Source organism: Rutidosis leptorrhynchoides, chromosome 11 (genome assembly GCF_046630445.1).
Source record: "Rutidosis leptorrhynchoides isolate AG116_Rl617_1_P2 chromosome 11, CSIRO_AGI_Rlap_v1, whole genome shotgun sequence".
NCBI lineage: Eukaryota > Viridiplantae > Streptophyta > Magnoliopsida > Asterales > Asteraceae > Rutidosis > Rutidosis leptorrhynchoides.
Genome location: NC_092343.1, coordinates 362,173,806 through 362,187,716, shown reverse-complemented (window position 1 = coordinate 362,187,716; position 13,911 = coordinate 362,173,806).

Below are 13,911 nucleotides of genomic sequence, written 5' to 3'. Positions count from 1 at the left end.
TTTTCTTTCATTTTATCTACGTAAAATATATATATTTATATTTATAATTTTAATTTTAATTTAAGTTAATAATAATAAGGTTATAGTGGTGAATGTTTTAAGTTTGTAAGTCGAAACTCTGTCCGTGTAACGCTACGCTATTAATAATCACTGTAAGCTATGTTCTTCCTTTTTAATTTAATGTCTCGTAACTAAGTTATTATTATGCTTATTTAAATCAAAGTAATCGTGATGTTGTGCTAAATATTAAGATGGGGTTATTGGATTTTGTACCATAATTTGGGTTTGGACCAAAGACCGACACTTGTGGACATTGGACTTCGACTATTAATAAATGGGGGTATTGTCTAATTGAGCGACAACTCATTGGAATCTGTCGAACCTATCTTCAAATTAGATAATCTAATAATTATTAAAATGATTACGAATGTCCTATTTAGTGACGTTTATACGACATCCTTTACAATCATTTAATTAATTATTCGGGTTGGGTAATTGATTATTCAAACTGATCAATTGAATAAATTAATATTCATATCTCACTAAAACAGGAGTGGATTACTTTAATGACCCGTCAAAGTACACTTGACAACCATCGTTATCTTGGTCCCACAGCTTGATCATAACTCTATATGAATTTAATAAATAACCTTGCATTCTTTGTTTAAAAATGATTTCCTATAAAAGAAATCTACCAAAATATGTAAGTTTAGAAAAACCATACATTAATACTTAACCAAGAGTTGACCCAAAACAAAGTCAACAACATCCACTATTAAATGTATCAAAATAGAATGCAAGTTATTGTTTAACAAAAGCTGCCATCATAAATATGCAGACTCTCTAAGCACAGCGGAAACAATCAATCATGAACCTGAGAATAAAACATGCGAGTAACTGTCAACAAAAATGTTGAGTGAATTATAGGTTTAATATTGCAAATAATATTTAATTTAAACCGTAAAAATTTATGTTTGAAAACATAAAAACTCCTTTTTTGGACCACAAAATTATATGCTAGAAAACATATAAAAACATTATTCCATTTACCGTGAGCCACCTGGTAACCACTTAACCATTTATTTACCCTTGCCAAACACAATAAATAATATACACTGAACAAGTGTATCTTCAACTAAATACGAAGTACTAAACATTCCGATTATAAATTGCTAGTACGACTAGCTCGAAATGGGGTTGTCAAACCCGATAGATCTATCCGTAGGATTCGAGTTCACCAGTAGAAACTAGTGATTCCAGTTACCAGACTAGGTAATATTTTTGTTCAACTCACAATGAATAATTTAAATCAACTTCCACTTGTGTCCAAAATATAAAATAAATTGCATGTATTCTCATCCCAAAAGAGTTAAAATAGAAAAATGGGACTATAACTCACCTTAATAGCAAACGAAGTAACCACACAATATGCGAACAGCAAATGAAGTAAAGTGATCAGGAATGATCACAACACCGACCTATAAATAAAGCAGGTCGATATAAATAACTAACTTAGGTCAAGTCTTAGTATGATAGCTATTGTACATGTTGCAAGTAGACATAGAACAACACTCAACATGCATCGGTTTGATCGAAACAGCGTACGGACACACACTTTCTATTTTTAGAAAGTTTCTATTTTTAGGAGGTTTCCATTTTTGGAAAGTTTCTATTTTTGGAAAGTTTCTATTTTTGGAAAGTTTCTATTTTAGGAAAGTTTCTATTTTTGGAAAGTTTCTATTTTTGGAAAGTTTCTATTTTTAGAAAGTTTTAAGTTAGGAAAGTTTCCTTATTTAGAAAGTCAACAAAAGCCAACTGAAAGTCAAAGTCAACCGAAAGTCAACTCAAAAGCCAACATTTGTCAAACATAGTCAACATTAATTTTAAAAGTGTAAGTTATAATAATAATATAAGTTATAATGTTAATTAAAGTTAATTATGTATAATTATGTCATAACATAAGTTTAATTAAATTAAAATAAATTATTAAAGTTAACATAAGTTTAAATGATATAATTAATATAACGTAAGTATTTAATTAATTAATTAAATATTAATCATAATATAAATATTATTAATTAATAATAAAATTTAAATCATATCATAAGTATTATTAATTAATAATAAATTATTAATCATTTCTTTAGTTTCTAATTATAATTATTAAATCATAAGTATTTAATAATTAAATTATAACTAAATAATAACTAAGCCTTATAATAATTAAATAATTAATTAATCCTTATTATAAGTCTTATTATAATAATTTCATAATATAAGTTTAATACTTATCATAAGTATTTTCCATTAATAATAAAAGTATTATTAATCATCAGTTTAATTAAAAGTTTAATTAAATCATAAGTAATAATTAAATGATATAATAAATATATATCATTAGTCTTAAATTATAATAATTACTTTTTATATCATAAGTAATTTAATAATAATGAAAATTATTATTTATATCATAAGTTTTATTTAATAACCATAAGTTTTAATCAAAAGTTCATCGGGTCATAACTTGAGCCCCGGGAATCAGTTTTCGGCGAGCCTTATATATATCTTCGCCTAACCAACCCACCCGACACATTAATGTGCTCAAGAACATCCCAAAAACAGTCACCAAGTCGTGACGTACAGCTCTTAATCGTTTTGGACCTTTAATCCGCTGAAAAAACGTGTTTTAGTCATAACGGGTGATCCGTGGCTCGGATTTCGATGACCCGAACATGAAAGTTCATCCCATCATCAATACTAACACACTAGTATACCCTAATGACCCTAAAAATGGTCACAAAGTCGGACCAAACCTGGTTCAATTCGTTTTCATAGTTTAATCTCCACATAACACCATTTTAATCATATCTTAAGCTCCGGGAATCGAAATGACATGAATCCGGAGTCTAAAATTAATGTCTTGATGAGAGGAACTCATCTAGATACTTTAATTTCACTTTTATATCAGTTAAATAATCAGAAATGAACGAAAATGCTGCTGTCCCAATTCAATCAAACCGAAAACATATATATTTGAGCATTTCTATGCATACAATCATCAATATAATAACATGTAATCATCATACTATCAATATAACATCAAAATATAGAAAAATAAAGAAAAATTAAAAATCTATGGTTAGGGTTTATACCCTAATCAAGAATCAAATGATGTAGTCGCGTAGAGAACGAAGAGATGAATCCGATTATACTAAAAGCCCCTTGATCCAAGCTTGTTTTGATTGAAGATGATGATGAACATGGTGGAGGTTGGAGACGGCCCAATGGAGAAAAAGAGAGGAAGAGAGAAAAATAAAAGTGTAAATGAGAAAGGCTAGGTCAAAAAAAAAGAAACAAGTAGTAAAACATGAAAGTAATTTGTGAAATGAGCTAAACCACCCCCTATGTGGGATTTTTGACCAAAAGAGGGGTAGGGTGGGGCCCCTTAGTGCTCCTATTTTGATAAATGGAAGAATTATTGTGGCCCTAGTGACCGAACGAAGCCCGAAGCGCGAAAACACTGCTACGCAATTAAATATTCAGAGAGATAACGCGTATGCGACAAATAAAATATATAAATACTATATATATTCATATGACATCAAAATTTCATATTTAAAATAATTTGGACTTAAAAATCCTAAAAGCTTGACCGTTGGTTTGAAAACCGAAAAGATTCGCCGGATAGAAATCCACGACACGTAGAAACGTACAACTTGAATACAAATATTCATATGACACATAATAATTAATATATTATTACAAAAATAATAATATATATCATAGAAATGACGTGGCACGAATAATATTTAATGGTCGTTAAATAATTAACGGTAAAAGATAACGGAAAGAGTAAGGTCGTTACAGTACCTTCCCGTTACGGAAATTTCGTCCCGAAATTTAAGCAGGTGCAGGGGTTGACTCAGCATCTGGGAACAAATGTGGGTACTTCTGCTTCATCTACTCTTCACACTCCCAAGTGAACTCGGGACCGCGTCTGGCGTTCCATCTAACTCGAACAATAGGAATTCTACTCTGCTTAAGAGTCTTAACCTCTCGATCCATAATTTCAACAGGTTCCTCAATAAAATGTAGTTGCTTATCAACATGAAGTTCCTCCAGAGGAATAGTCTTATCGGCCTCGGCCAAACACTTCTTTAAATTCGATACATGAAAAACATCATGAACAGCACTAAGTTCTTGTGGTTATTTCAAATGATAAGCCACGGGTCCAACTCTCTCAATAACCTCAAACGGTCCAACAAAACGAGGATTCAACTTTCCTCTCTTACCAAATTGTACCATACCCTTCCAGAGTGATACCTTTAACATGACAAGATCATCAACTTGAAATTCTAAATCTTTTCTTCTAACCTCGGCATAACTCTTTTGCAGACTCCTGGAAATTCTTAAGCTTCCTTTGATCTATACGATCTTCTCGGTAGTCTCATGAATAATTTCTGGACCTGTGAGTTGAGCATCCCCAACCTCATTCCAACAGATAGGAGACCTACACTTTCTACCATACAGAGCATCAAACGGTGCGGCTTTAATACTTGCATGATAACTGTTGTTATAAGAAAATTCAGCTAGCGGCAAATATCTATCCTACCATTACCAAGATCAATAACACAAGCTCGCAACATCTCTTCTAATGTTTGAATGGTCCTTTCACTCTGACCATCCGTCTGCTGATGATAAGCAGTGCTCATATCTAACTTAGTTCCCAAAGCTTCCTGTAAGGATCGCCAAAACCTCGATACAAATCGGCTGTTTCTGTCTGAAATAATAGATACAGGAACACCATGTCTAGAAACAATCTCCTTCAAATACAAACGAGTAAGCTTCTTCATCGAATCCGTTTCCTTAATCGGCAAAAAGTGAGCTGACTTAGTGAGTCGGTCAACAATCACCCCAAATGGTATCATAACCACCCACAACTCTCGGTAATTTCGCAATAAGTCCATTGTAATACCTTCTCACTTCCACTCGAGAATCTCAGGTTGCAACAAAAGTCCAGACGGTTTTTGATGTTCAACTTTAACCTTGGCACAGGTCAAACACTTAGCCACATACGTAGCCACATCAGCTTTCAAATTAGACCACCAATACAGCTCCTTAAGATCATGATACATCTTTCTTGAACCAGGATGAATAGAGTACCTAGATTTATGAGCCTCATCTAAAATAAGTTGTCGCAGATCACCAAACTTCGGAACACAAAGGCGTCCCGTAAAATACCGAGTACCATCAGTTCGTACCTCTAACTGTTTACTCAAGCCTCGGACCTTCCCGTTACGAAATTCTCCTCCTTCAACGCTTCTTATTGTGCCTCAAGAATCTACCTTGCGAGGTTTGTTCGAATTGTCATATTCAAGGCCCTAAACCTACGAGGTTCAGTCCTCTCTTTACGACTTAACGTATCGGCCACAACATTGGCGTTCCCCGGATGATACAGAAGTTCGCAATCATAATCATGCAACGTCTCAACCCATCTTCATTGCCTCATATTCAACTATTTCTGAACAAGAATATGTTAAAGACTTTTGCGATTAGTGTACACTGTACTTTTGACCCCATAAAGATAATGTCTCCAAATCTTAAGCGCAAAATCAACAGCCCCCAACTCTAAATCATGAGTTGTATAATTCTGCACGTAAATCTTCAACCGACGTGACGCGTTCGCAATACTTTCTTTCGTTGCATCAAAACGCAACCAAAGCCTTGACGCGAAGCATCACAATAAACGACAAAATCATCATTACTCTCAAGTAGTGACGATATCAGAGCAGTAGTCAACTTCTTCTTCAAAATCTGAAAAAGCAGTCTCTTGTTCATCCTTCCACTCATACTTCTCCCCCTTGTATGTTAAAGCAGTCAGAGGTTTCGCGATATGAGAGAAATCTTGAATGAACCTTCTATAATAGCCTGCCAAACCTAGGAACTGAAAAATCTGAGTAAGAGTTTTCGGAAATTTCGCACTTCCCAATTGCCTCAATCTTAGCAGGATCAACTTGAATTCCCTGTTTATTAACAACGTGCCCAAGGAATTGAACTTCTTTCAACCAGAGTTACCATTTAGAAAAATTCGGCATACAGCTCTTCTTTTTTTAACAAATCACGCACTTATCTTCATGCTCTAGATCACTTCTTGGAATAGATAAGGATATCATCGATGAAAACGTTAACGAATTTGTCCAGATAGGGTATACACACATGGTTCATGAGGTCCATGAACACAGCAGGTGTGTTGGTTAATCCAAACGACATAACAAGAAATTCATAGTGACCATAACAGGTACGGAAAGCGGCTTTCGGAATATCAGTTTCTTTAGCCCGCAGTTGGTGATAACCGGAACGAAGAACAATCTTAGAATAAATGAACGAACCTTGAAGTTGATCAAACAGATCATCAATTCTCGGAAGAGGGTAACGATTCTTAACCGTAAGCTTGTTCAATTCACGATAATCAAGGCACATCCGGAACGAACCATCTTTCTTCTTAATAATCAAAACAGGAGCTCCCCAAGGGGACGAACTGGGACGAATGAAATATAGTTGCAACAATGAAGGAAGAAATATATAGAGTAGTCACATCGGTGGCATAGATATATAAAGCAATTCTCTCAAGGGAGATAACGAGGATCATGGACTTCAAAGTAAAATTTCATTACATTTCCGAAAGGAAGACATACGAAAGGTGTGATATTTCAACGAGAGTGAACTTCCTTGTACAATGAGCGAGGAAATCTAGGATTCATCCATATTCTTAAATTTATATGCGGATGAAAGGAAACGTGAATCGTGAACTATAAAGAATGGCCGACTCCAGGTGAGATGAATCTCCAAAAATAATTTCGTGCACCTCAAAGTATTGAATCCTAGGATTGATGTTTATGAGGTTGTTGCATTTGACAGCGAATATTGAGAGTAGAAACTCCTCAAATGGTCTAGTGTAATATATATCCATGATACCCACTATAACAACAGTTGATGTAGAAACCCACCTAGCGCCTTTTCTACAATAGGGTAACCACCGAGTGTACCCTAGAAAATTGATTTATCGGTCCGCGTTTCGGCCATGTCCAACCATAAGAGGGAAAATTTTATGAGCGCAAAGACTTTATAACAAATTTAATAAAACCGGCATCCAAAGTGGTGTAAGAGTTTCTATCAATTAACTTAATGGTAAGTTTCTATCAATGAACTTAATGGTAAGTTTCATCCTTAAACGAAAGATGAGAAGAACTGTGATCCAGACACTCTGTACAGTAATGCGAAAAGTTGATAAAATTAATTAAAGGAGTTTTGAAAAAGCTTTAAACGTTTGATGTGACAATATAAACGAAACGAAGTTCTTATTAAATTTAGAAGTATGTACAATGTGTACCATTTTATATAAAACAAATTGACTTAGTCAAACAGCTCAATAAATGTGTGGTTTTAAAATAATTTTGAAGGTATGATTTAGTATATACTAGCCAAAATAGGTAAGGTAAATTTATTCATTTGAATCTATACGTATATGATTTTATAAATTGTATACATGACAAAATATTTCATTACTTCTATTCGCCCATAAATCTCGTGAGAACCACCCAATTAAAAAAATGTGTAAAACTCCCGATGATAAACAGAGTATCTGTATTTCAGAGGTTACAAGTTGAAGTAAGATCGTGGAAGATCGAGTAAAGGACTTGAATCATCGTGCGACATTTGACCAACAAATGTTATGAGGTCATGAAAACCAATGAGTTAAATGTGGTTTTGACTACTATTAGGACACAAGTCCTTGGGCCAAAACTGTTCACGTGCGAAGCTATTGCTAACAAGTGAGGTATAAAAGTTAAAGCATGAGATAGGTAGTTGGTTAAAACGAGCTCCTCGTATATCAACAAATAAGAAAATGAGTATTTACCCATGTAGTAACATTGCAATTTCTGAATGAGTGGTGTAAAAATTTTCTTTACTCGCTTTCTATTCCTCATGTCACAATATTAGGACTTCTTTATGAATTAACGTAATATAATCACGTTGGCCTGACACCATTATATTTCACTAATTCATAGATCCATTCCAATAGCACTACATGAGGTCAGGACATGCGATCAACCTCAAATTTCCACACAATTTCTCTAAAATGATTTCTTAAACAATGTGCTAAGAATAGCACAAGGGACAAAACATCAAAAGTAATGAATAGGAGTAACGATGACATAAAAATGTCTTCGAGGTACCAAGAATCTCTAAAAGTCAAGAATGACGTTTTCCGGTTCAAAAACCAAAGCACATAGGCACAACGGCACAAAGGCACGTAATATAACAAGAATGTTATATACCTAAACATAATAGCTGACATTGAAATGCCGAGCATTTAGAAGTCAAGAATGACATCTCGCGTAATATAACTCAAACGTCAAACACATAACCATAATAGATGACATAGGAATGTCGAGAATTTCAGAAGTCAAGAATGACATCCCTCGGTTTCACTATCCGAGGTGTTCTTATAAAAGATAAACTCGTATGAGTCGGAGAATAAGTTTAAATCGGAACGGGAGTTCCTCCCGGATTCAGAACATAACAGAGATGTATGTATGATAACAATATACATGGCAATACGATACAAATAATCACATATAATATATAATAATATATAATAGGTCGGGCTGTAGACTAGACTCACTAATGCACCCTATTGACTCGGGTAACGCCATCAATGCAGCCTAATTTCCTACAACCAACGCTTTGATACCAACTTTAACGACCCGTCAAACTACACTTGACGACCATCGTAATCTTGGTCCCACAGCTTGATCATAACTCTATATGAGTTTAATAAATAACCTTACATTCTTTGTTTAAAAATGATTTCCTATAAAAGAAATCTACCAAAATATGTAAGTTTAGAAAAACCATACATTAATACTTAACCAAGAGTTGACCCAAAACAAAGTCAACAACATCCAGTATATAATGTATCAAAATAGAATGCAAGTTATTGTTTAACAAAAGCTGCCATCATAAATATGCAGACTCTCTAAGCACAGCGGAAGCAATTAATCATGAACCTGAGAATAAAATATGCGAGTAACTGTCAACAAAAATGTTGAGTGAATTATAGGTTTAATATTGCAAACAATATTTAATTTAAACTGTAAAAATTTATGTTTGAAAACATAAAAACTCCTTTTTGGACCACAAAATTATATGCTAGAAAATATATAAAAACATTATTCCATTTACCGTGAGCCACCTAGTAACCACTTAACCATTTATTTACCCTTGCCAAACATAATAAATAATATACACCGAACAAGTGTATCTTCAAATAAATACGAAGTACTAAACATTCCGATTATAAATTGCTAGCGCGACTAGCTCAAAATGGGGTTGTCAAACCCGATAGATCTATCCGTAGGATTCGCGTTCACCAGTAGAAACCAATGATTACAGTTACCAGACTAGAGAATATTTTTGTTTAACTCACAATGAATAATTTAAATCAACTTCCACTTGTGTCCAAAATATAAAATAAATTGCATGTATTCTCATCTCAAAAGAGTTAAAATAGAAAAATGGGACTATAACTCACCTTAATAGCAAACGAAGTAACTACACAATATGCGAACAGCAAATGAAGTAAAGTGATCAGGAATGATCACAACGCCGACCTATAAATAAAGCAGGTCGATATAAATAACTAACTTAGGTCAAGTCTTAGTATGATAGCTATTGTACATGTTGTAACTAGACATAGAACAACACTCAATATGTATCGGTTTGATCGGAACAGCGTACGGACACACACTTTCTATTTTTAGAAAGTTTCTATTTTTAGCAGGTTTCCATTTTTGGAAATTTTATATTTTTGGAAAGTTTCTATTTTTGGAAAGTTTCTATTTTAGGAAAGTTTCTATTTTTGGAAAGTTTCTATTTTTGGAAAGTTTCCAAATTTAGAAAGTTTCTATTTTTAGAAATTTTTAAGTTAGGAAAGTTTCCTTATTTAGAAAGTCAAAAAAAGTCAACTGAAAGTCAAAGTCAACCGAAAGTCAACTCAAAAGTCAACCTTGGTCAAACATAGTCAACATTAATTTTAAAAGTGTAAGTTATAATAATAATATAAGTTATAATATTAATTAAAGTTAATTATGTATAATTATGTCATAACATAAGTTTAATTAAATTAAAATAAATTATTAAAGTTAACATAAGTTTAAATGATATAATTAATATAACGTAAGTATTTAATTAATTAATTAAATATTAATCATAATATAAGTATTATTAATTATTAATAAAATTTAAATCACATCATAAGTATTATTAATTAATAATGAATTATTAATCATATTATAAGTTTCTAATTATAATTATTAAATCATAAGTATTTAATAATTAAATTATAATTAAATAATAACTAAGCCTTATAATAATTAAATAATTAATTAATCCTTATTATAAGTCTTATTATAATAATTTCATAATATAAGTTTAATACTTATCATAAGTATTTTCCATTAATAATAAAAGTATTATTAATCATCAGTTTAATTAAAAGTTTAATTAAATCATAAGTAATAATTAAATGATATAATAAATATATATCATTAGTCTTAAATTTTAATAATTACTTTTTATATCATAAGTAATTTAATAATAATGAAAATCATTATTTATATCATAAGTTTTAATTAATAACTATAAGTTTTAATCAAAAGTTCATCGGGTCATAACTTGAGCCCCGAGAATCAGTTTTCGGCGAGCCATATATATATCTTCGCCTAACCAACCCACCCGACATATTAGTGTACTCAAGAACATCCCAAGAACAATCACCAAGTCGTGACTTACAGCTCTGAATCAGTTTGGACCTTTAATCCGCTTAAAACGTGTTTTAGTCATAACGGGTGATCCGTGGCTCGGATTTCGATGACCCGGACATGAAATTTGATCCCATCATCAATCCTAACACACTAGTATACCCTAAGGACCCTAAAAATGGTCAAAAAATCGGACCAAACCTGGTTCAATTCGTTTTCATAGTTTAATCTCCACATAACACCATTTTAATCATATTTTAAGCTCCGGGAATCAAAATGACATGAATCCGGAGTCTAAAATTAATGTCTTGATGAGAGGAACTCATCTAGATACTTTAATTTCACTTTTATATCAGTTACATAATCAGAAATGAACGAAAATGCTGCTGTCCCAATTCAATCAAACCGAAAACATATATATTTGAGCATTTATTTGCATACAATCATCAATAACATGTAATCATCATACTATCAATATAATATCAAAATACAGAAAAATAAAGAAAAATTAAAAATCTAGGGTTAGGGTTTATACCCTAATCAAGAATCAAATGATGTAGTCGCGTAGAGAACGAAGAGATGAATCCGATTATACTAAAAGCCCCTTAATCCAAGCTTGTTTTGATTGAAGATGATGATGAACATGGTGGAGGTTGGAGATGGCCCAATGGAGAAAAAGAGAGGAAGAGAGAAAAATAAAAGTGTAAATGAGAAAGGCTAGGTGTAACGACCCTACTTTTTCCGTTATCTTTTGCCGTTAATTATTTAACGACCGTTAATTATTTTTCGTGCCACGTCATTTCTATGACCTATATTATTATTTTTGTAATAATATATTAATTATTATGTGTTATATGAATATTTGTATTCATATCTTTAATTGTACGTTTCTACGTGTCGCGGATTTCTATCCGGCGAATCTTTTCGATTTTCAAACCAACGGTCGAACTTTTGGAATTTTAAAATCCAAATTATCTTAAATATGATATTTTGATGTCATATGATTATATATAGTGTTTATATATTTTATTCGTCGCGTATTTGTTATCTCTCCGAAAAATCAATCGCGTAGCGGTGATTTCGCGTTTCGGGCTTCGTTCGGGCATTCGAGCCACAAGACTTCTTTCATTTATCAAGTTGGCCCACAAGTGGGGTCCACCCTTCATAATTCAGCCGAAAATACCATAGGGTAGGGGGGTATTGTGCCATTTTTCCAAACTTGAAGTTTTATTGATCAAAACCTAATCACTACTCTTCATTCTACCCTAAACACATTTTTTTTTTTCTTTTTTTCTCAATTCTCCTCTCCTCCTCTCCCATGGCCCGTCACCTATCACCTCTAACATCATCACCATCATTTGATTTCTAGCTTGGATCATCAAGTCATTCACATAACCGGATTCTACACAACGATCTCTACGCGTTCATACCATTCAATTCTTGAATAGGGTATAAACCCTAACCCTAGAACTTTTGATTTTTCATTATATTTCTGTATTTTGATTATAAATTAATAGTATGATGATTACTTGTTGTTGTAATGGTGTTTGTATGCATAGAATTACTCGTAAACATATGTTTTCGGTTTGATATAATTTGGACAGCAGCTTTTTCGTGTGTTTCTGACTTTGTAACTGATATAAAAGTTAAAATAAAGTATATAAATGAGTTCCTCTCATCAAGACATTAATTTTAGACACCGGATTCATGTCGTTTCGATTCCCGGAACCCTAGTTACGATCAAAGTGGTATTTGTTAAGATTGAAATGTGATTTGGTATGAACCAGGTTTGGTCCGACCTTGTGACCATATTTGGTGACTTTAGGGTGTGTTAGTGTGTTAGGACTGATGGTGGGGCGAACTTTCATGTTCGGGTCATCTCAATCCGAGCCACGAATCACCCGTTACGTCTAAAACACGTTTTTGATTTAATTGAAGTTCCAAGTAATGTATTGGCTGTATATCACGACTTGTGGCCTGTTCTTGGTGTGTTCTTGAGTGTACCAAAGTGTCGGGTGGTTTGATTAGGCAGAGATATATGTAAGGCTCGCCGAAAACCGACACCCGGGACTCAAGATACGACCCGATGAACTTTTGATTTAAAATTTATGATTAACTATTGAACTTATGATAAAAATAATGGATTTCATTATCATTTAATTACTTATGATAAAAAAGTAATTATTATTATTTAAGACTTATGATATATATTTATTATATCATTTAATTATTACTTATGATTTAATTAAAATTTTAATTAAACTTTTAATTAATAATACTTTTATTATTAATGGAAAATACTTATGGTAAGTATTAAACTTGTATTATGAGATTATTATAATGAGACTTATAATAAGGATTAAATAATTAATTAATTATTATAAGGCTTAGTTATTATTTAATTATAATTTAATTATTAAATACTTATGATTTAATAATTTTAATTAGAAACTTATGATATAATTAATAATTCATTATTAATTTATAATACTTATGATATGATTTAAAATTTATTATTAATTAATAATACTTGTATTATGACTAATATTTAATTAATTAATTAAATACTTATGTTATATTAATTATATCATTTAAACTTATCTAAACTTTAATAATTCATTTTTATTTAATTAAACTTATGTTAAGACATAATTATACACTTTTGACTTTAATAAACATTATAACCTATGTTATTATTATAACTTACACTTTTCAAATTAATGTTGACTATGTTTGACCAAGGTTGACTTTTGAGTTGACTTTCGGTTGACTTTGACTTTCAGTTGACTTCTGTTGACTTTCTAAATAAGGAAACTTTCCTAACTTCAAAACTTTCTAAAAATAGAACTTTCTAAATTTGGAAACTTTCCAAAAATAGAAACTTTCCAAAAATAGAAACTTTCCAAAAATAGAAACTTTCCAAAAATAGAAACTTTCCTAAAATAGAAAACTTTCCAAAAATGGAAACCTGCTAAAAATAGAAAGTGTGTGTCCGTATGCTGTTCCAGTCAAACCGATGCTTGCCGAGTGTTATTCTATGTCTACTTGCAACATGTACAATAGCTATCATACTAAGACTTGACCTAAG